Source organism: Mixophyes fleayi, chromosome 12 (assembly GCF_038048845.1).
Source record: "Mixophyes fleayi isolate aMixFle1 chromosome 12, aMixFle1.hap1, whole genome shotgun sequence".
Classification (NCBI taxonomy): Eukaryota; Metazoa; Chordata; class Amphibia; order Anura; family Limnodynastidae; genus Mixophyes; species Mixophyes fleayi.
In genome coordinates, this window is record NC_134413.1 from 25,306,031 (window position 1) to 25,331,098 (window position 25,068).

At 40.3% G+C, this 25,068-nt stretch overlaps 1 protein-coding gene across 5 annotated transcripts in view; it reads left to right on the top strand.

Moving 5' to 3' along the window:
- The window catches only part of MIPOL1 (mirror-image polydactyly 1), a 276,778-nt gene that overhangs the window by 24,147 nt on the left and 227,563 nt on the right, over window positions 1–25,068 (top strand). For all 5 annotated transcript variants that reach the window (XR_012680290.1, XM_075193212.1, XM_075193214.1 and 2 more), the window contains exon 2: window positions 9,687–9,768. The gene's annotated coding sequence lies outside the window, so the exon portion shown is untranslated. The remainder of the gene's footprint in view (window positions 1–9,686; window positions 9,769–25,068) is intronic.

A 25,068-nucleotide genomic window follows, 5' to 3' on the forward strand; every position in this document is an offset into this window, starting at 1 on the left:
TAAAACAAGTATTTCAATTTTCTGTGTTTATTTCTCCCCCTTATAAGGACCATAAATAGCTTTAACAATTTATTTAAAGGATGTAAATTAATGTTACTGTTTTTGATAGATCTAGATATTAATATATAGATAGACAGAGCTATAGATCTATATTATTAGTTACTCATATGTCACCAGTGGCTATTTTAAAATGTAAAGTTTTATTGTTGTTTTATGTAAAGGGACTTAATGGCATTATATCACACTAGACCTGCCTAACTCTCACCTTAGCTCACCTTAGTTAACCTTGGATTGGTATAAAGACTTCTTTCATTCTTCCAGTTCCCAAACAAGTAAGCATCTTGCCACATGCTTGCACCAAGCCTCTCCGCTAGGTAATTCTTAGGGAGTTTATGGAAAGATACTTACCTCACCACATGGAATCGGGCAGTACTAGGTTTCTGTTTTGGGATTACAATTCTCTTATTAGTTACACATCTCCACACCCAGAGTACAACTAGAGGAAATTGTAAGTTAATTCTGAAATGTCCACACGTTGCTTGGGAAAAAAAAAATAATAATTAAGGAGGTGATTAGAAAGGTTATAGTGAAACAAATGGCTACTTTTCTTGATTTACTTGATTACTTTGTGCTTATATATACACAGCTATACAAATTGATATAATCTAAAAATATATACAGGGTATGGGTACTCACCGTTGTAAAGAACAGCAGCCTGGGTAGAATATGAATGAGACTTCCATACAGACAAAGCAGAAGTTTGACACTTGCAAGACTTGTAATGTTGTAAAATTTTAACTTTTGCCGCCACATACATTTGCCAAAATGGCCTCAAGGGCCATAAAGCAGAGAATAACTTTTATGAGATTTTATTAGTAATTCCATCCCTGTGATTCCCTCATAAAGCGTTTTCCTTTACTTACTCCATGGCAGCCCTTACAATGGGTTAACTCCCTAATCAGCTGAATAGAGACAAGAAAACAAACCCACCTGAAGGGTATATAACCTTCACTATGGTGTCATTTTCCTGTCTCTCAGCTGAGTAAAGAGTTTTTCTATCATAGTGAGACTATTTTATTTAGTATGTTTATCTTATAGGTTTTTTTGACTACCCATTGGGTAACAGCAGTGGGACTGTATATCTTGCGGTCTTCTTGCAAAAACAGTATTTACACGCCAGGCCCAGCAGTTATGTCTTCATGGAGGCTAAAACGCCAGTGCAGTCCTTCACTCGGGTACCTCTGGCTCTGGGAGAGCTGACCTCTTTAGTACCGCACGGCTGGTATCGCTGCGGGGGACTGGGGGCACATGCGCACTCCACCTATGATGTAACCCGAGTCAAGGAGGAATTCTAGGTAGGTCGGTGCATGTGTGTTGTCATCAAACTTTTAAAAGGACACCAAAATACCGGCATCAGTACCAGCAGTATCCAAGTATTATAAATAAATGTACTGCAAACTTCTGAAGAGAACCTGCACAATGGATCCAGAGGCTACACCCAATGAAAGCTGAAGGACACCCCTGGGTAACTCCTTGAATGGCTCCTATAGTTAACTCCTTGCTGATAATATGTAATAACTATTTTAGGAGTTTTCTGCGCAGAATGTGCTCATAAGAAAGGGGAGGTTTCTTACATCTGTAGAGTTTAAACAGTTAAACTCCTAGATGATGCAGTCAATGCAGGTTGATGAGGATCCAGAGAAGATGATGCTTGGTCTGTCTTTGTGGGTTTAGTTTCTATGTCCAGTAATGAATAACATGAATGTGGTGAATATTATTCTTTAAAAATATTAAAATGTTCTTGGGGACAGCCATGTTTCTATTTGGGATACTCGTTTTCGAGACCACCTCATCAAGAACTTTTGTATAAAGAATGGATAATGTTGGACAAACACAAGCCTAATATGTATTATGTATCTCTTTTGGGATAAGGATGTTTCTAAATTGAGCATGCTTCCCAAAATTGATTTGGCTTTAGCATGTCTCTCAACATGAACAAATATTCAATTAGATGATAAATGACCTTTAAAGATCCTATGGATAGAAATACCCTACATACAGATATTGAAGAAAAGATTAGTAGGCAATGTCTACTGTAATGTGGAAAAGTATTGATTTTGCTTGTGGGAACTCACTGGATACTACTGTCTTCTCTTTTACAAACATCACTTCAGCAGAAGTTGACTGTTAGCAGGGTAGTAATAGTGGATGGGGTTGGGTACGGTTTTTCGATGTTGAAATTTCTGAGAGCGAGGAGACATACAAATTAAAAAGCAAAAAAACTATTTCAATCTAAATAGACTTACCTGAAAACCGACGCTGCACATCTCCGATGCACCAGCATGCTGACCGAAACCTCTTCCAAATGGAGACCTCTCCGGCACTACTCTTTGACGTCATCGCGACTTGTATCAATGTTCATTTAAAGCGGCAATGTCGGGACCCTGCAGGTTAAGTTTTTTAAGTCCTGATCTCCATCCTTTCCTCCGGCGTCAAATGTTCTAATAGACAGTCTACAGAATTGGTTAAAAGCAGGGGTGTTTGTTGCTGTTCCTTCAAACCAAGAAGGCATCGATGCTTATTCATAACTGCTCCTGTTGCAAAAATTGTCAGGAGGTTGGTGGTCTTTATGGACATTCTCAGAAAAATAGTGCATAACCCTGTGGCCATATTTAGATGACATTCTTATCATAGGAAAGTCTGAACACAATGCCAAGAGCATGACAGCACATATGATCCTGTTCCTGCAACAGTATGGCTAGATTGTCAACATAATAAAGTCCTCTTGTTCAAGGTACATGGTCAGTGAACATCTGCATGCAAATGTTCTAGAAATGAGAGCAGTTTGGCGTGCAATTCAGAAGTTTGTCATTCCTACAACACCCCGTTCTCAAGAACTTTTCCAACAACAGAACAGTAGTCTCTCTTTTAAGCAAGTAACCAGACTCCAAGAACAACACAATGATGACAGCAGTGATATAATGTGCATAAAAAAATCTAATATCCCTTTCTGCTCTTCATGTAGAAAATAAAGGCTATACAATGGCAGAAAATCTCATCCGGTGTCAGGAGAATGGGCCTTGCGTGAAGAAGTCTTGTCAGCTGCTAGTTCAGAGATTCAGTCTAATGTACATGGGTTTAATGGCAACAGCCCAGAATGTCAATGTAGTCCAGTTTGGAGTAGATGCTCTGTGGAACTTCCAGCTAGGGTATGTGTTCCCTCTTTTTCCTGTCATTTCATGCCCTCTGAGGAAAGTCAGCGGAGGTAGTACCAAGCCTTCAATTTTGGCCTCGCTGCTCATGGTTTGCAGTGGTTGGGAGAATGCTGCAGGAGCAATCATGGCCTCTACTGTGCTGGTCAAATCTTTTACACCTGTGGCCAGTTCTTCGCCTGAATCCCTCTATTTGGTCATGTAGTCACTAGGTGTAAACAGGTGTGGTATCATGGAGTGAATGGAAAACCATGGGTGATCTGGGAAGTCTGCTCTATTTGATATTGTTTATATTGTTTGTCGTCTTCTTTGAAAATTTATTACTGCACTTTACCAAATATTACCGTGTATCTAATGAAAACTTGGCACTATGTTTAATATTGTTTTGTACTTTAGAAAAATCACTTTTATGCAAATGCTTGGAAACTAGACTGAACTAAATAGGATGTTAAATAGCATTGTACATAAACCATGTTTCAAACTCTGGGGGAGATTCATTTAGCCGGTAAAAATATCTGCTCATTTTTGCTCACAGGTCTATGGGGCACGAGCAAAAATGAGCGGTTATTTCACGGTCACCAAGGCCTTTCTGGAGACGCATCAAGCATGATTCATTAAGGATAGTAAGACCAGGGCTGCCAAGAAGAATTCAGGGCCCGGGTACAACAAATTCATGGGGCCCCCCCTCATAGTCAAATAAGCCCCAAAAATTTTTTGCGCCGCCTTATGGCGGCGCAAAAAAATTTAGGTGTATGGTCATGCATTCAGGGGCGTAGCTAGCCAAACGGCGGTGCAAAAATTTTGGGAGGTGTGGTCATGCATTTTGGGGCGTGGCAAACGTGCCATTGGGGCGTGGCTAACATAAAAACCACTAGGCTCTCAATTCGCCGGAGCGTCACATATGTTCAAGCACTCCTGACTTTCAGGACATCTACCACCACAGTGTAGTATACAAACAATGCAGTGTGTACACAAACAGTTCAGTCTTGGCCTACACCTTACATTGGGCACAACATTCACCAAAAATTGGTATTGTCCCTACTAGAATCACAACATTTCACATACTGTCCTGCTCTCTCCTACCTGTTCTTCTCACTTTCTCCACCTGTGGCTGCATGTTTCTTTAGTTGCGGCTTGTCTGGATCCTGGAATGCTGGGGGCCCTATTTGGGAAAAAATAGCTACATTTAGATAATTCCAAACAACCCTGGCGTTAAATCAATACCATCCACGATTAATAATTAGGCCTTCCTCCAGCTCCAATATTACAATAATGTGCCCCTTCATCATCGCCATGCCTTATGATCACACTGTGCCCTCCATGCTGTTTTTGCCCCCTTCATCTGGCTCCCCTTCATCAGACTATACTATGCTGCTCCCCCCCTTTTTCAATCCCACTGTGCCATGCCTCCCCCCCCTTTGTAACCCCACTGTGCCATGCTGCCCACCATTTTTTAACCCCACTGTGCCATGCTGACCCCTGTTTATTAACCCCACTGTGCCATACTGCCCCGTTTTTTAACCCATCTGTGCCCCTCTCATTTTTTCACCCCCTCTGTCATGCTGCCCCCCCCCGTTTTTAACCCCTCTGACATGCTGCTTTCCCATTTTTTAACCCCTCTGTGCTCCCCCTCAATTTTTAACCCCTCTGACATGCTGCTTCCCCGTTTTTAACCCCTTTGACATGCTGCTTTCCCGTTTTTTAACCCCTCTGTGCTCCCCCTAATTTTTTAACCCCTCTGACATGCTGCTTCCCCGTTTTTAACCCCTTTGACATGCTGCTTTCCCGTTTTTTAACCCCTCTGTGCTCCCCCTAATTTTTTAACCCCTCTGACATGCTGCTTCCCCGTTTTTAACCCCTCTGACATGCTGCTTCCCCGTTTTTAACCCCTTTGACATGCTGCTTTCCCGTTTTTAACCCCTTTGACATGCTGCTTTCCCGTTTTTTAACCCCTCTGTGCTCCCCCTTATTTTTTAACCCCTCTGTCATGCTGCCCCCCCGTTTTTTAACCCCTTTGTGCCCCCCTCGTTTTCCTCCCTTCACTTACCTTTTCTCCTCTCTTGGTCTTCTCTGCTGCTCTGTGCTCCATTGCTCCAGACTGACTGAATGCTGGGCATGACATGATGACATCACACCCAGCATTCAGACAGTCTGAATAGAGCACAGAGCAGCAGAGAGGAGGGATGCCGGCTCCGCGATCAGGTGAGTATGTTTTGGTTTTTTTTTAAACTAGCCTGCTCCCCCCACCAACGACCGAGCCCCCCCCCCCCCCCCCCCCCCCCCCTGCCAAAAAAAAAAAAAAAAGAAAAGGAAAAAAAACGTTTTGAAAAAAAATATTTGAAAATTAAAAAAAATCAGCAGCGCAAGGGCCCGGGCCGGGCCCCCTGACATGCCGGGCCCGGGTAATTAGTACCCGCTCCCCCCCCCTCTCGGCGGCCCTGAGTAAGACAAAAAAAAGAGTAAGTTTTGTCTAGGAGAAAACTTTTTGCCTTGCTTTCCTTAATGAATCAGGTCCGTTATGTCATTAGCAGTTATCCAGCCTACCCCTAATAAAAATGTTAGAAACACAACTAACAGATATTGAAACTGGGTAACAAAATGGAGCAATTGGAGTGGTTAATATTTTGTCCAATTTAGAAGGTCGTTGTATTTTTACAGACTGCATTTCTTTTAAATTTTATTTTTTCTTACCAAGGGAAAAAAAGTTTATTTTTGGTCACTAAGGGGGAATTAAATTAGCTGTGATGTTCGTCAGAACATTGTGGCTGCGCGTTTTTACCGTTACTATGATAGAAAGCTCATTTTTCATCGCACCTCTGTCAAAATCTCTGCCACAAAGTGTCTCCGGAATGGTTGCGAGACACTTTGCGGCTTATTGAATTCATTCCCTTAATTGAACATAAATTATCCCAAGGATCCCACTAAAACATGTCATAGCCCTCATTTAGGGGTGTTGGTTGCTATTAACATCCGCATCTCTTCACTCATGCAAATAACAATAGGGGCATTGGTACTTTTTTCAGTGTGCCAAAATGTGCTTGTTATAGCTTTTAACTTTGTCTGGGTGTTCATCATAGGGCATCCCAAGAGAGATGTCAGAGGAGGGATTGCAAACGCAACATGTCTGATATATTTTTTTTTTATCCCTAGAGTGCGTTAGTGCATGTGGTTAAAAATAATGTATTTGTATGTACGGTTCTACCTTAAAGTAAAATGGCATCTTAAAATCATATTCATTTTCGTTTTCCTATAAAGTGCATCTCCTAGTAAAACCTATATAACAGCACCTTCACTTCATCAATAGAACACATGCGAAAAAGCCTTTTACAGGGCAAAAGTTCAACCCTCTGATCTTAGATCTGAAACTTGACTTTAAGCTCATTGTGATCATGCTCAAGAGAGTCAACTTCACTCTTGTGACCCCATCTTTCGGGGAGACATCAACTCATTAATTGTTGGCCAGTACGTGCTGTATTGTGGTTCAATTTGCCTTCTACCCTCTGGAAGAACTAAGTAAAAGATTTGCTAGAAATCCCAGCTGTGTGAGCTATGGGGAAGCCGTACATGCCAGCGCCTGTTCTGCCGCCTTGGAAACCGTATATCTACTTTGCTTAAAAGGCATGGAACCTTTTATGTGTAGGCAGATTAGCTATTTATATAAAATAAACATTATAAACAAAAGGCACTGCGAGGTCTGACCGCTATATGACCTTAAAGAAACTTCTCAGCTACACCCTACAATACTTCCCAGGTGCAACAAATGATCCTTTCTGCCTTGTGTGTGGTTCCCAGTGTGTGGCACTTGCCTTGTGGCTCCATGCACTCTCGTCTTGTGGATTTTGAGCTTGCTTGCCCATGTGCTTTCCCTGGGCACCAAAATCTATTTTGGTAATCATTGCAACACACCAGCTTTGGCTAATTGTGTTTTGCTGTTAACCACACTGTTATGTGCTGTGAAAAGGAGTTAATTTTGGCATTTGGTAGCTCTGTTATCGAAGTTGTGTCTTGTCTTGTAAGGAAATTCTTTCACTCATAAATGTCAGATGTCTAACCGAGCTAGAACAACATTTTTGTCTTCGTTTGCTGGGATGTTTTCAACTATTGAGGATTTAGTATATATTTGTGTTAATAATATTTAGCTAAATCTACAAAATAAAAATAAACACAAAACAGCAGATAAGTTCTATGCTGCTCCTGTCCATGTTTTCAATTTGTTTTACTGTAAACTGTTGAATGACCCTTAACGGCAATCTAAATACCACCAGAAAAGCTTTACTACTGCAATTAAGCTGCAGTTCTAATTATATCCTCTGGGTGTCATGTGACACCCACTGGAACTATACATTGCATTTTTTTGGGCTGTAGTTATTCTATGAAATATACTGTACTTCAAGGGTTTCTCAACCTGGAAGTTTCTGAAACAAAAATTGCTATTGCTATTTTCATTTTCATTACTTTCATGTTCATTTGAAAAGTGACTGCAAATTATTTTAATGACCAGTTATTATTTTATTAAGGCTTTGTTTCCACACTGTACAGTACTAGATCATGTACTGCACATAGTCTAGTAATGTACAGTGGTCATTATGATGAACATCTGTCTTTTTTTGTCTTTGTCATTGGGTCACAGTCCTTAATTTTTACCTTTTTTTTATTTGTACAGTTATTAATTTTTTTAAAACAGTTGGAATTTATATTTGCTTGAAAAAAAGATAGTGATGCTTGCTCATTTGTAAGGACTTGTGTTGTGTCCTGTATTTTGAATTAGGATATTGTGTGTAAAATAATGGGAACGGATACAAATTTTCAGGTTTTTCAAATGAACGTATATAGGGGCCAATTCAGATCTCTGATGTGCCTCTGGAAAAGTCTCGGGGGCTGTCTGTGGTGAAGCAGCATCACACATTTTGCCTTGCACCACATAATGACGTGTAGAAAAAGCCGCAATGTTGCGTACATAGTAGTAGCACTACCCTTGTGTATCAAACCATTGTCCCATGGATTGTAAGCTTGCGAGCAGGGTCCTCTTACCTCTCTGTCTGTATGTATTACCCAGTATTGTTTTATTATTGTTTGCTTCCATTTGTAAAGCACTAAGGAATCTGCTGCCACTATATAAATAAATGTTGATTATGATGATGATATCCTTTTTAGGAATGGAGCCCGAGGGGTGGAGATATCTACAACACATGATACATTGGGGCCGATTGAAACAGTCCTGAGGTTTCATTGTTGCCTTGTTTGCTATGTTTATTGCACAAAACCAGCAATTACAGTAATTAAATTACCGTAACCTCAAGGTGCCATAATTGCCGGCTTTGTGAGTAAAATCACTGTAAACAAGGCTAATGCTAAACCTTGTGGTACCATTATGTTCTACAGATTGGCAAACTTATTGTCATGTTTTGCAAAAGCAATTGCCTAAAATCTTGCCAACCGCAAACCTCTAGTAAAAAGCTATATAACATTGATTTTAGAGTTTAGGCTGACATTCATTGTTGTTGCTGCTACTGCTACTAGGAAAACAATTTAAATGAATTTAAGTAAATAGTAACACATTTTATAGACTGGATTATTTTTATCTATATTTGACGCAGTTTACACTATGTATTTTTTTTTTTTATATATTTTTTTTTAATATATTTATGAATCCCCCCACCTCACCTGTACTAGGACATCAGGGTTATAAAGCCACCTGATTTTTGTCTAAACCTTTAATAAAAGACAGCTGATGCTATTTTGTAACCTGAGTAATGCAAATTAATGATGGATACTTTCACATAGGTGTATCAGAGTTACAGGTTTGTAACAGAAATGTTTACTTGGTAGAAAGAAGACCTTTAGAATAATAAGAATGGCTGCCTCATTTGGAGATTTGTCTGAAGCATGAATGGGGCATATTCAACATGTTAAAGCACATAAGCAAATGGAACTGGAAGGATAATAAACCGTGTACTTACTGAACGTAATAAAGTCGACATGTGAAACCTCTCATGACTGTAAGCTTGTTTAAGGGACTTTGTCACCTCTTGAGTATGATACTCCCAAAAAGACAAAAATATGGATTAAAACATACAAGTTTAAAACAAATATTAGTTATAAACACAAACAATGCATTTCATTGCATGCATTATCTTTAATTGTTACCATTAGGCTCCTTAACAACTGGTGTGCGAAAATAAAACCCAGTTTATTTTATGTGTCCAAACCCATATGTACTAATATTACATCTGCACGTGTTTGTGCTTTTTATGTTTGGATGCTACTTTCTCCCTTTCAGTTTGCCCATAGCATGATGCCACCACTCTTGAAGAAGTCAATTGGTCTCTATGGGAGGGCATTTTGTACATGCCCATTGAGGGCTAGCACACTGCCAGGACAGAGGATTGTGCCATGTATGTCTAGTACAATATGGGCAATATATGTTGGTAGATGGAAAAGTGCTACAAATTATGTTTGTCATTTTGTCTTTAGGCTAAGCTGAATCTGATACAAAGGTTCTCAGATGGGCATGGTCGCAGAGGTTTGGTGTGGACACTGAGATAGGCAACTTGTGGTAAGTGAAGCCGATATCTTTATTTCTCTTTTTTTCTTTTTTTCTAGCAAAGCATGGTTTGGCATTGATGTTTTTTTTTTTTTTATCCTGTACTTTACTCGAGTACTTAGGATACATTTGCCAATTTATACTACTATACTTGCACCAGTTAGCAGTATAAATCCTAGAGCATAAAACCATTCACAGGACATTCACTATCATGAGAAACTAAAACTGCCCACACACACAGTTTTTCTGCTAAGCAAGCTATCCATTTTAGACCAACTTGTCTGGACCTAAGCAATGAGCAGTAACAGGTAGAATCCTATTTTGATCTGAACTACTAAAAAATGCATTTTGGACAGCACAGTGGCTTAGTGTTTAGCACTTCTGCCTCACAGCACCGGGGTCATGAGTTTGATTCCTGAATATGGCCTTATCTATGTGGAGTTTGTATGTTCTCCCTGTGTTTGCGTGGGTTTCCTCCCACAATCCAGAAAAAAGTAAAACATACTAGTAGGTTAATTGGCTGCTGTCAAATTGACCCGTGTGTGTGTGTGTGTGTGTGTGTGTGTGTGTGTGTGTGTGTGTGTGTGTGTGTTTAGGAAATTTACACTGTAAGCTCTATTAGGGCAGGGACTGATATTTCTGTACAACGCTGCTGAATTAGAGGCTCTATATAAATTGGTGATGATGATTTTGTTTGTTTGGCCAATTGCACTACTTGGGGTAAAAAAAAAATTATGGTGTTGAGATTAAATAATAAATTCACCAACTATGTGTTTGGCCAGACTAGACACAGATTACGTCTTTTGGTGCTAAACAGTGCACGCATTAAAGGTAGAGCTTTAAACTTATTCTAGTACTCATGAATAATGCTAGGCTGCCAAGAGGAATTCAGGGCCTCTGTACAGCCCCCTTTATAGTTGAGCACTGTAAAAAGAAAAAAATGCGCCACCGTGCAGATGGAAGTGGTTGTGCAATTGGGGGAGTGGCTGTGCATCATTGGGGCGTGGCTAGCAGGTGAAAAGCGCTAGGCCAACCTCCTGCAGACAAAACCTGCATTGCTGTGTGTACCATTGGACGAAGGACATCTAGCACCGTAGTGTAGTATATAAAGAATGCAGTGTGTACATAAAGAATTCACAGTCTTGGCCTGCCCTTTACATTGGGCAGAACACTCACCAAAAGTTGGGATTGTCCCACTAGAATCACAACATTTCACAGACTCTTTTGCTCTCTCCTACCTGTTATTGTCACTTTCACCACCTGTGGCTGCAGGTTTCTTTAGTTGCGGCTTGTCTGGGTCCTGGAATGTTGGGGGCCCTATGTGGGAAAAAATTTGATACATTTAGAAAATTCCAACCAGCCCTGGCGTTAAATTAATAGTGCCCACGATTAATAATTAGGCCTTCCTCCATCCCCAGCTTTAAAATAATAGTATTCACTTTTAATAAACCTATTTCCCTCCCTCAAAACAGCCCCGGCAATATATTAATAGTATCTACATTTCAAAAATATATACCTATTTCCCACAACCATCACTGCCATTAAATATTTCATTGTCACATTTAATAAAGAGACCTCCTTGCCACAAGCCCCCTGTGCCATCACATGCCCTCTCATGCTGCTTCCCCCCCCTTCATCTGGCCCCCTTCACACTGTGCCATGCTGCCCCCCTTCATCACACTTTGTCATGCTGCCCCCCTTCTTCATCACACTGTGCCATGTTGCCCCCCCTCTCTCCTTCATCACACTGTGCAATGCTGCTCCCCTTCATTATCGCACTGTGCCCCCCCCCCCCCACTTCATCATCACACTGTCCCTTTCTGCTTTCCTCCCCTTGCCTCCGTTCCTTTACTTTAACTTTGTATTGGCTTCTTTCATCTTTTCTTCTTTTATTCTCTTCTGTCTTATATCGTCTTGCTTCTTGCCAGGTTCTCTCTGCGCCGCTCCTCACTGAATGTCGGGTGAGACGTGTTGACGTCACGCCCGACATTGTCACAGGCACTAGGAGTCTTTGCCCAGGATATCACCAGATGATGTTCTTACCAGAGTAATATAGCCGGTACTATGGTCCTCTGGTAGTAGGGTGACAACGGAACAGGAGAATCAGCAGATGGTGAGAGAATGCTCAAGGAAAGTCTATGACTAGCAGCAACTGGTAATGACTTAGATGTATGAACACGAGGAACCAGATGGACAAGTAAACGCGAGGAGAGTCAGTGGTCTGCGTACAGCAAGTTGTACCAATGCTATAGTGAGGAGGAATGTCCAGGAGTAGAGAGGAGGAAGTGGGAGTCAGTGGTCTGCGTATAGCAAGTTGTACCACTGTCTATAGTGAAGGAATGGATTCCAGGTGCAAGTAGGTAACGGGGAAGTCAGTGGTCTGCGTTCAGCAAGTTGTACCACTGCTATATATATGTGAGGAGAGGCACGAGGAGATGAATGGAATACAGAGGATACACGGGCGGCACACGGAACTTGATCCCACGATGATAGCCACAATACAATAATAACTGACAAGCACTGCTTGAAGTATGCAAAGACACTATAGAGATCCAGGTAATAGGAAACAAAGTCAATAGTAACAATAGCTTCAGTAGATGGAAGACTCCGGAGATGAACACAACACAGTCCAGACGGATATGCAACACAATAGCAAAGTCAATGGAAAGTATGCATACCACGGTTCAGGAGAGCAGGCTGTCAAGGAGCAGTGCAGGGATACCTGAACGGCTGAACGCCGGCAGGAGGAGAGACCACTGGAGGATGGAAGCGGTAATCGGGTTGGTGCAGCGCACGAAAGGTAACCGGTAATCAAAGGAGCAATACTCAGGAAGCAGTAGTAAGTAAAACTGGAAACATGATGAACACGGGAGAGTTGAGGCTGTCTGGTATCCGGTAGTAGTAGCGGAGGCAGCGGAGGGGAGACACGCTGAACACAGGAGAGTAGAGGCGGTCTGGAATCCGGCAGCAGTAGCAGATAGGAATCAGTGGAGAGCTGACACGATGGACACAGGAGAGTTGAGACGGTCTGGAACCCGGCAGTAGTAACGGAGGCAGCGGAGAGCAGACACGCTGAACACAGGAGAGTAGAGGCGGTCTGGAATCTGGCAGCAGTAGCAGATAGGAATCAGCTGAGTGCAGACACGATGAACACAGAAGAGTTGAAGTGGTCTGGAAACCAGAATCGTAGTAGACAGGAATCAGCTGGAGCTGAATACACGAGGAAACACAGGAACACCTTCAGAGGCTCATGGGGAATGAGACTCCAAGATCAGGCCACTAGGTAATGATCACAGGTGGTTTAAATAGGGAGGGTTGCCTGATCATCCAATTAATTAAAAGCAACAGGTACTGAAGGTTTCATAAGGGCTGCACATGCGCAGACCCTCAGGATGGCGGACGGGCACGGTTCCTGAACACAGGAGAAATGGCACTCACAGTCCGGTGAGTGACAGACATTCATTGTAAGCGGAGGAGTGAAGAGGGATGCCGGTGCCGTGATCATGTGAGTATTTCTATACATTATCTCACTTGATCGTGTTGCCGGCACCCTTAAACCCCTCCCCCGTTAAAAAAAAAAAAGTCAATAAAAATTAGGATAAAAATAAAACGAACTAAAAAACGGGTCCGGTTAATTGGTACCTTCCCCCCCATCTTGGCAGCCTTTATGCTAGGTACACACTTCATGTTTTTCAAGTGGTTATCAGGCCAATCGCAAAATAAACGACCACTCAGCCACATATCACGTTAGTGTGTATAATCATGAACGACGGTAGTTCCAAAGTGCCGATTGTTGCTTCATTTGGTTGGTCGTACTGTTTAATAATCTCATTCCAATTACCTTCCGATCATGTGGCGTGTATGCACTCATGATCTCCATAGGGTTTACAGAGTCATGGGGGTAAATGTATGAACCTCCGGATTCTTCATCTCCGGCGAGTTCAGCGTCTTCAGCGCTTAAACTTAAAGCAGCGCTGCCTTGTAAAGGGAAGTTTCCCTTTACAAGGCAGCGCCGCTTTAAATTTAAGCGCTGAAGACGCTAAATTTGCCGGAGATGAAGAATCCGGAGGTTCATACATTTGCCCCATGGTCTTTACAGCCAATTCTGGCAATAAACATGTCCTGGTGACAGAGAGTGCTGTATATGGAATAGTCTGTTCGTTCATTCTGAGACTGAAAATTTCATTTCAGAGCCACAGAAGCTAACGAAATTTGTTATGGCATGTGGATAGCTATAACAAGGTGGTTAATCAGTGTGACCGGAATGAATGAATGCGTGACTATTGTGCCGTCATTCTCTAAAAAACTATAGGACCAGATGAAGAGCACAGATCTCAAGGTAAATCGTGTTAGTGTGTATGCATGAATCGGACCTTCAGTCGTGGGTGCAATCTTTGTAGATAACATGTTGGTCGGAAAATTCTTCAGTGTGTACCTAGCCTAATACATGCATATGGTATTTTTTTTATTTTTTTTTTTTTAAATCACATGTCCTCTTTGCCTAATGGACGTATTAACAAAATCATTAACATATTTAGCAACAAACGTCAGCTTCCATCACTTGTTTTATTGCACTTTGATATTTTTTTTTAGCTTCGAAATTCTTTGTGCAGTGTTGACATATCTGAAAATGGAGGAATATTTTAATTATGAAATCATGACATGCTACTGGAACTATCCATAAACATTGAGATTAGCTCTTCTTCCTTGACTTTCAGAGTAAAAAGGTCATGTGAGGACATGTGTGCTTTATATGACATTGTATACTATTGTTTAATAAATAGATTATATTTTATGCTAAAACAACAACTAAAGCACAGCAGTGACACACGTGTGTGCGTTTGTGTATTATACATGTTAGGAATAAATCCAGCTTGACGGTGCAATTTAGCACCTTGACAAAACCATGCTGCAGCGCATTTAAAATATGTGGATGATTTAGAGCTGGGAAAGGGGTAGGCCCTAATTCAACTCTAAAGCAAAGTGTAAAAGTGTAAATCTATAGCTGCCCATCTAAATGCAAGCAGTAGTTTCCCAGCATGAAAAAAAGAATTGCATTGGCTCCCTTGCCATCACAACATGGTTTGTTTGGGTGCAAATCTGCAATCCTGTAGCTGGAAATGCTACAAACTCTTTGTATGAGGCCAATAGACTTTTTTTTTTTTAGTTGCATTGAAAACACAGGTCTGTCCTTCAGTAGTAGATTGGAATGTATCTTACTTTATGGATATAATGGAAATAAAGTGTCACTTATATATTTTATGTTACACGCAGTCTGTGAAGAATATTAAGCCCATAAATAAAGTTTGCATTTTTTTTATTTTGCTTCACATAAGACTCTGGTAACTCCTATTGGCAGCCCTAATTAACTATGTGTAAATTGGACTGGATTGATTAGCTATTATTCAATCCAGGTTTCACTGGATCAAGGTATGCACTGTACTCCAAGCCTCTTGTGGAGCTAATAGGCTGCATTTACATTAGTATTTTATCAGTTCACTGGCGCAATTAGCTGGGCATGGTGGGGAGGCAATCATATGCATGAAATGCCTCAATAATATCACTGTTTTTATTGACTTAATATATTGCTTTCTTGTCAATATCATCATCTATTTATATAGCGCTACTAATTCCGCAGCACTGTACAGAGAACTCATTCACACCAGTCCTTGCCCCATTGGAGCTTACAGTCTAAATTCCCTAACACACACACACACACAGACCGAGAGAGACTAATGGCAATTTAATAGCGGCCAATTAACCTATCAGCATGTTTTTGGTGTGTGGGAGTAAACCAGAGCACCCGGAGGAAACCCACGCAAACACTGGGAGAACATACAAACTCGACAGATAAGGCCATGGTCGGAAATCAAACTCATGACCCCAGTGCTGTGAGGTAGAAGTGCTAACCACTAAGCCTCCATGCTGCTTCCATTGTGTATGGATACAGTGTACACTTTAAAACGCCTTCAGACTTTTTAATCATTCTGAAAATGTATTACATTATTCATAACATATCCAAATATATAGCCGTGTCTTCCTTGTCTTCCTCATATGACCAGTAGTTGTACTGTGGACATCGAACATACAATGTGTCATCGCATCAGACTTGGCATAGGCTTTACTGCACTAACATAACAAGCTGTTTGTTCCCTGGGGAAACTCTGCTATGAGCTAACATTGCTTTCATAGGCTGTACCCGTCTAGATTAAAAGGAATTAGTGAAAGTTGGCCAATGGCCATAGATTTCAGGATATTTTGAAAGATCCTGGTATCTGGTTAACAGTGTGCTGCCATTTGAACACCTTCCATTCACCTGCTGGAGGGTGGAGATCTAGTATCTGTTTGTAAATTGCTTATACATCTAAAATGTTATACAAATGCAGAAAATAAAAGAACACGAAAGTCAACAGTGGAAGTCAGCTAAGGCTTCAGCATGGACTTGCTGAAATAAAAGTCTTGAAACCTGATATGAATTCAAAGAGAATATACTTGTCAATGTAAATTTGACCAAGTGATCATGGCAATATTTGTTTGGAGTGTATTAAGTTCTCAGTTTGTTTATCAGATGAAAGACTCAATGTAGATCTTAATGATACGGGGAAAGAGGGTGTGTGTGTGTAGGGGGGGGGGATAATCATTCATCTTCAGTTCTGAATATGCGTAATAATTTTCTTAATATAGATTAAAAATTCCATTTGAACCTTGCTATGAAAGTCACATTCTATGTTAAACAATTGAAATACAGTCTCTCTTAAAATGACAGGTTTCATATTTAATCCAATTCACAGTTAATTTTCTGGCAAGATAGTTTTACATTTATTTAGATTGATAGGTCTTTGGAGCAATTAACTCTGACCTTTTATTCAGTTCCTTATGTATAGAACATTTCTGACTTCAAAAAATTAAACTTTTTTTTTCCATGTCCAAAACACCAAATATACTCTGTGGTGCTATACAAATTAACACAACATTACATACATACTGAAGATAAAATGTGTAATCTTGACCAAAAGGTGGCACCACAAGTCTTTCCTATTTACTCATAAATATATATATATATATATATATAATATATATATATATATTGTTGAAGACGTTTTGTTTGTTGTTGAACTTCTTCCACTGCTCTCAAGGTAAAGCTTACATAGGTATTTAGTAAGCTATTAGACCACATAGCAACAATGCGACAGAGCGACAACCGTTGAAAACATTTTTTGGTTGTTAACAATTGTTTGACTGCTGGGAGGAAACCTCGCGACAACACAACATAACGACAAAGCAACAAATCTTATTTTTCTTTATAGCATTTTTGGTCTGTTTACCAAATAATTGGCTAATATATAAACATTTCTACATATTCCAATTTGGACCCGTACAACGCTGGTTGACCCTGCTTGTTACTAATAAAAAGCATCATTATGTTGCCTAGTGTTAATGTTAAATTAAATGCTCAATATTTACTAAAAGCTTGACAATGGAGTGATAACTACTTATTTATCATTTATTTACAGAGTGTCACCATATTAGGCGGCGCATGTTTAAGGATGTTACAGTCTAAACACACACACACACACACACACACACACACACACACACACACACACACACAGCCAGTCATGTTGTTGGACTGTGGGTGGAAACCCACGCTAACCTGGAGACAATATACAATCTCTGTACAGCTATGGCCCTGATTGGAATTTAAGTTGTGACAGCAGTGTGCCATTGTGCTGCCCATAACTAAGGTTTTCTGAACATACAGACATGTTTACATCATGGCATAAGGCTTTTGTTACTCCTCTTTTACTCTAGGATTTACCACCAGGTCCATCAAATAGCTGAACAGCTATTTGATGAACGTATTGGATTATAATCCTTAATGGTTGTAATTGTAGAAATAAACAGGAAAACAGAGCAAGGTCTTAAAACAGGTCAGTCGGGGAAAGGGTCGGATGAGGTGGAAAACCATATATTCCTGGGACATAATGATTTAGTATGCAGAAGACAGATAAGGATGTGTATGCAGGGACCATGCAGTAAATGTCACAATAGTATTACCACATCCTTACACACATCTTGTGTGTGTATATATAGTATATGTGCCTGGAAATACCATGTCTATGAGATAAGTTGGTGCTTTGGTAGAGTGTTGTTATGATGAGTTATGGATACCTGCCAGCTGAGTGCAGGTAGAGCGATAGAGGGAGAAGGAAGAAGGCCAGTAGTGAGAGCAGGTAGAAGAGTGTTATGTGGCAAACGTGGCACCAGACTAAACTCCTGATTATAACTTTGTTTGTTCATTATTTTTTTTTTACTGTACACAACAAACAAGACCAAGAGGTAAATTTATCAACCTGCGGGTTTGAAAAAGTGGAGATGTTGCCTATAGCAACCAATTAGATTCTAGCTATCATTTATTTAGTACATTCTACAAAATGACAGCTAGAATCTGATTGGTTGCTATAGGCATTATCTCCCTTTTTTCCAAACCTGCAGCTTTATAAATTTACCCCCTGGTGTTCTACAGTCTCAATAGGGTTTTTATTTTGTATGGTTTTTATTTTGAAACTTGATGTAGAAAGCGGTGCTTAGAAACTGACCAGTTTTCTAGACAAATTCTATTTGCATGTATTTTGGTGGTGTGTTTAAATTCAGTAACCTCTATTGTATTAATACTTCACCATTTGTTAGATGCTAGATAAAGTGGCTGGGGCTGAACAACCTGTAGCCAATCATAGTGTTAGAATGTTAAGAGCAACACTGAGAGCGTTCGCTCAGCCAGCTCTTGTATATCTGTGTTGACATGGTTGATGTGGGAGGGACTAGGCTTCTTGTAGCCAATTCAAGGATTAAAATGTAAACTGCAGCACATAGTATTAGGAGGAGTTTCAATCTGGCGCAAAGTGTTTCCTGAGCGTCCGCAGAGACACCTCGTACTGATGTTATGCCTGGAATCTTCGCTCATTTTTCCTCACACCCCATAGATGTGCGAGGGGGGGGGATCAGTGGAGATTCCTACCTTAATTGCCGGCAGTGTGCGCAGCGTGATGTCTGTGCACCGCATCACCGGCAATTGAATCTCCCCTTTAGTGTGAGGCTGGCGTGGGATAATATTATTTTGTCAAGTCCACCTTTTATTTGTAACTCAGTTCATATAGCCATACTTGATAATATTATTCATAGAGAAAAGTCTATGTATGTTTGGAGGTGGGTTAGGGGATTCTGGAGTGTATAATAGTTGTATTATGTCGTGTTGAAACAGTTGGAGAAATAGTAAATATCTAGAGATGTGATGTTATTAGTACTGTGAAAGAGCATTCCCGCCCCATGACATTTTCAGCCAAAAGGGAATCCCTTGGATATACAATATATAATAACATAATAGCACTAGCTCCACATTAGACTAATACAAATTTTAAGACATTTATATGGTTTCCACCAAAAAATAGCCATTCACACACGTTGCCCCCTCTCACTTACATACACTATCTTCAAACCACATATTAACCCTTCTCTATCCACCTCAATCCTTTTCTTCATTTCACCCCTCAATCTCCCCCCTCAAGGTCTTTGTCTCTGACCCACTGACTCCTCAAACCCATCCACCTCCTCAACATCATTGCTTACTCGATCCCTTTCTCTCTTCTCTTCTCTGGCCACATCATCTCCCTGTCATCATTATAGTCATAATACTTAACCCTTCATCATGATCAACCCCCATCCACAGTCATTAACAGAAATTCTCAATAACCCCACCCCTTTTATTAATGCCCCCCCCTTCTGCTATCATTGTTGATTTCCCCCCCCCTTCCAACCTCATCATCTCCGTCCTCCCATAATAATCCCCTCCATAATTAACCTCTATAGCAGTTTACCACTGCCTGCCTTATCACCTGTGCTGCTCTCTCCCTCCCATCTATATCACACAGGGGATTAAAAAGAGGACAAACATGTAGGCAGTTAGGCTAGGTACACACTGGACGTTTTTCAACGGATTATCTGGCCATCCACCTAATAAATGACCGTTCGGCTACATATCACGTTAGTGTTTATACTTACATGATGCACAACAGTAATTCCAAAGTGCCGATTGACATTTTATTTGGTTGGTCATACTGTTTATTAAACTCATTCCCATCACCTTCCGATCATGTAGTGCACTAAAACTACTTTTTTAACTATGCACCCTTCTAGCATCGTGTTTGATCTAGATTGGTCTCAGCGCTGTCATACAGTTTTTATTTCGATCATGTAGAGTGTATGCACTCACTATCACGGTCTTCATAGAGTTTACAGAGTCATGGTCAGCCGATGCCAGCAATGAACATGTCCTGGTGACTAAATGTAGAGAGTGCTGTAGATGGAATAATTTGTTTGTTCATTCTGAGACTATTTTGTTTGAGAGTCGTAGAAGCTAACGAAATTTGCTATGACGTGTGTAGCTATAATAAGGCGGTTAATCAGGAATGAATAAATCATCTGCATGGCAATATAAACGCCCTATATGTATACAAAACAAAAAGACAATTGTCAGCCCTTCTCCTTAAAACTTCATATCTGTGTGTATGTAGCAAAATGAGATATTGATTCATATTTTGAGCAAAACATTTAAGCCTGCATCCCCGCATCAAGGGTACCTTATTGTATGCACTGACTTATGTGTTAAACACCAATGTGATGCATTTAAAATCAGATGCACTCACCTCCCAGTATAGGGGCTTACATATAGCAAGGACTGGTTTGTGGGTCACACCAAAATGAGCCTTAAATAGGCTTGCTTGATGGACAGCTGCTAAGACAACATAAGGCAATATTTTCAGACAAACTGCATTTCAGTGGCGTTTGAAGCATAGAGGTCTGTGTAGGACCTGCATATAATGAGGTACCCTTTCCGCGAGTATGCAGGCTTAAATGTTTTGATCAAAATATGAACACATACCTCATGTTTTTATTATACTAGATACACACAGATATCCAATGTTAAGGATAAAAACTGACAACAATTGTCTTTGTGTGTGTGTGTTTTATTTTCCATATCTTGACAGAACTGAAAACTGGATTTGTGGTGCAGGGAAAGAGAGGTAGGAATGGATGGATATTTAAAGAAAAAGGACAAGGTAGATGTACTGAAGTTAGGGGGAAAGTAGTTTGGAGGAGGCTTTCGGAGCATAGAATTTAATCTCTCAGGGTCAAACAAGGTGCAAGAACCAGGAAACATGGAATGGGTGTGGGGTAGAGTGAGATGAGGTGAATGTTACACAGTTTCCTGATTGAGTTAATCTAATCTGGTCCTTTTAAACAAAAGGCCTTTGGAGAGGTTTGGCTGTATGGACCCGAAAAGAGCAAAGCTGAAGAGGTGTATTGGGTTATTGCTTCAATGCAAGATTAGATTGGATAGTGATTACCTTGTTTAAAATATGAGTTAAATGGGTAAGGCTTTAAGGTCAGAATGCCACAGAGCGTCGGAATGCTACAGAGCATAACATGTAGTGAATTTAATTGTACCTTTTTGCAAGCTCTGATCTGTTACAGAAAAAAATGTGTTTTCTGTACTTTGTAACATTTAAGTTGCGTCATGTAAACTTTTCTACAAACAAAAAATATGAAATTAAATTAGCATTCCTAATATGTAGCAAAAGAAAAGCACCGTCCCCCATCCCATTACTTGTAACAGTGCTGGTGGACTGAATCATTTTAGTGGAGCTTTGTTGGAAGAGTATGGACTGCTTGCTATATTAGTGGGGAGTTGTAGTCAGGCAATCCCGCCCCTTCAGGGGGCAAGTTAAATTCAAGGAACTTTTTCCAAAAGTGATCAACCCTTATGTCCACAATCTTTATCTGCACTCTCTGTTGTGTTTGTGACTCAGTGATGTCCTACATTCTCAAAAGTATTTGTATATTTTTTTTAGTAGTTAGTCTTCATCTGTTCTCCCTAATGCCTTTCAGTTTAGAAGTGGACGAGGATAGAACAACCTCTACCAGTCATTTTAAATGTTCATAGCAGCAAAGAGTATTTGAGGAGATGAGTGGGGTAATTATGGGGCATGGCTGCATATGACTGGGATAATGACATGAGGAAGCCACAGACTGACTGTTAGATAGGGGACAATGTAACTTCCACTAACAGCACAGGGTAGTGATTTGAAGTTTCTGTCTCAAAGTGATGCATGGATATTGCATTGTACACACCTCTGCATGTAAAAGTTCATACATCTAACTTGCTGTACGGCCATGTCAACATCAGTCACATTTTGAATCTGATTACAAATGTTTTCTTATTCTTTAAGCCTGTTATCAGGTGATGGTGTTGTTGTTATGACACCTGTACAGATCTAGCAATGGGAGATATATATATAGATATATATATATATATATATATATATATATATATATATATATATATATATATATATATATATATATATATATATATATATATATATATTCTAAAAAAAATGTTTATTTTTTTGCCTTAAATTGAAAAATGTGAGGTGAATTATAATATATTTTGAAAAACCTCTGATAATTAGAAATCTAATTTCCTTAAGTTGGAGTCCACAAGGGAGATCCATACCTGCACATATTTGTAATAGCTCTGTTTCTGCTCATTAATCCATACTTGCAACACTGATTTTATTTTTTAATTTTTTAATCCGTTTTTTATTTTCATTTACAAGCAATATCATACAGATAATTGCAGTAACATGGTAACCAGATTGCACCACTGATTTTAGTTATTTACATTGTTTCAAAATACTCTTGAAAGTGTACATGTCATCTTCATTATAATTCTTTGCTAATGCATAACCATTCGTTTATGAAGGCGGAACATCAATACACTCCCTGTGTAGAAAAATGTAAAGTATTGATGACGTTTGGTCCTTTCAATTGTGGCCATTTATTCAGACATAGATATTGTATGCATTAATAACGTTAAGGACTTTTACCAATGCAATGGGTTTCTTCCGTCCTGTAGAAAGATGATTCCTCAAGGTGTTAATAATAATTACATTAATTATGACTTCGCTAGTCTCCTCTAAAGCTTGCCAAATGTCTCTGCTACTTTCCTGCAGCTGTCCTCTGATCACTGTAATATGATTTTATAATCCTATCTCCTACTTTGGGATTCATCAATGTATCCAACTTTACAGACAGATGTGTTGATTCAAGGCCAGGCATTATTAATTGCCCAGTTTATTAACACACCTACAGTAATTTATTTTTTCCAAAGAAGGGGAGACAGCATTAAGTCTATTTTTTTTTTCTTCTGGATCTTTTCGTTCCCCCTTCACTCCCCTCCCACAGTTTAATGTCTAAATCCAAATTCATAAAGGGACTACGATCTGGTCGTGTTGAGCTATGGGATTCACAGAGCTTTCCACACAAGCCCCTTTAATCAGAATTACGCTGTCATTAATATTCATAGAGCCAGCAGGAACTCTCATGGACCGAGAGAAAACTCCTTGCAACCTCCTCCTTTACAAACCAGAGCTTTATTAAAAGCATCTTAAAAAATTAATGGAGTTGAGAAAGTTAGCCAGAAGTACAGTGTTAACAGGAGGAGGGGGTGAGCATGTATTAGTATTAGGCTGTGTTGCCTTAAGATATGCTGCTGGTTGGCCACTCGCAGAGAAGAATATGGGCGGTCATTTAACAGGATTTACATGCATCGGCACATCAAATTTCAAATTGAATAATAAGCAGCCCTCCAAAGTAATTAAACTTACAGTGTACAAGAGATGAATAAGAAAACAAGACAATGACATAGAAGGATGCTGGAAATGTGACCGACATCCCAAATGGGCAGTGACGGACTTAACACTTTCTGTGCCCAAGATGTCAGTGCATTGTTCATGTGTATTACAATCCTCCATTAAAACTATTGAGAAGTGAATTTAATAAGGGTTAATAAGCCCTTGCCAAAGAGCGTAAGGCTCTTTGGCAAGGGCAAAATTGTGATGGCCAGATGACTGGGTCAGAGCATCTCCAAAAAAAAAGAAAAGCAGGTCTTGTGTTGTGTTCCCTGTATGTATCAATTAGTACCTACCAAAGTGGTCCAAGGAAGGACAACCTGTGAACTGGCGACAGCTTCACGGGCGCCCAAGACTCATTGATGCACGTGGGGCCTGAAAGCTAGCCCGTCTGGACCAATACCGAGAGCTACTGTAGCACAAATTGCTGAAAAAGTTAATGCTGTGTATGATATAAGGTGTCAGAAAACACAGACCATCACAGCTTGCTGTGTAACCGCAGATCAGTCAGAGAGCCAATGCTGTGCCCTTGTCCACTGTATACAATGGACACGTGAGAGCCGGAACTGGACCATGGAGCAATGAAAGAAGTTGGTCTGGTCTGATGAATCACATTTTCTTTAACATCATGTGGACGGCTGGGTGCGTGTGCGTCGTTTACCTGGGAAAGGGATGGCACTAGGAGGCACTATGGGAAGAAGGCAGCCGGCACAGGCAATGTGATGCTCTGGGCATTGTTCTGCTGGGAAACCTTGGGTCCTAGCATTTATATGGATTTTATTTTGACATGTGCCACCTACCTAAATATTTGTTGCAGACCAAATACACCTGTTCATGACAGTGGTATTCCCTGATGTCAGTGGTCTCTTTCAGCAGAGTAGTGCGCACTGCCACACTGCAAAAATTGTTTAGGAATGGTTTGAGGAACATGACAAATAGTGCATCTGTGAGATGTGCTGGAAAAACAAGTCTGATCTAATCTTGTCATGATGGCAACTTACAGGACATAAAGGATCTTCTTCTGGCCTGATCGGTGGGAAAGTTGGGAGGTATTCTGTTCACTGCTACCCTACATGGCAGACCGCACAGCTATGGAGTGGTTTGGAGGGTAGGAGAGATTGGGGCAGCCTTGCCAAATGTTGGGAGGTATGAAATGCTATATATCATATTTAAAAAAAAAAAAAAAAAGTGACATTAATTTTAGATTTTGTGGACCTTTTAGGAAAATGTGAACAAAATATTAAAAAAAGTTATTTTTCATTTTCATCTATGAATGTGATTCAGTGAGTGTAAACCACCAAGCAGCTGGATGTTTGGAACTAGGTTTATAATGTGCACGCAAGGATCATACTTCCCAGCTGTCCTGATTTTTGGCGGTACATCCTGATTCCTGGCCTGCAGAATGCGTGGGTCATAACAGAAAAGTGGGTGGAGTTTTACCAAACTGTCCATTTATGGACGATGTTTGGCCTGATGGGGACTGGGCTTATTTTGTCCCGCTTTCAGGATTCTAAATGTTGGGAGGTATGCAAGGTGCCTAAATCTGCTTTAAGCATGGACC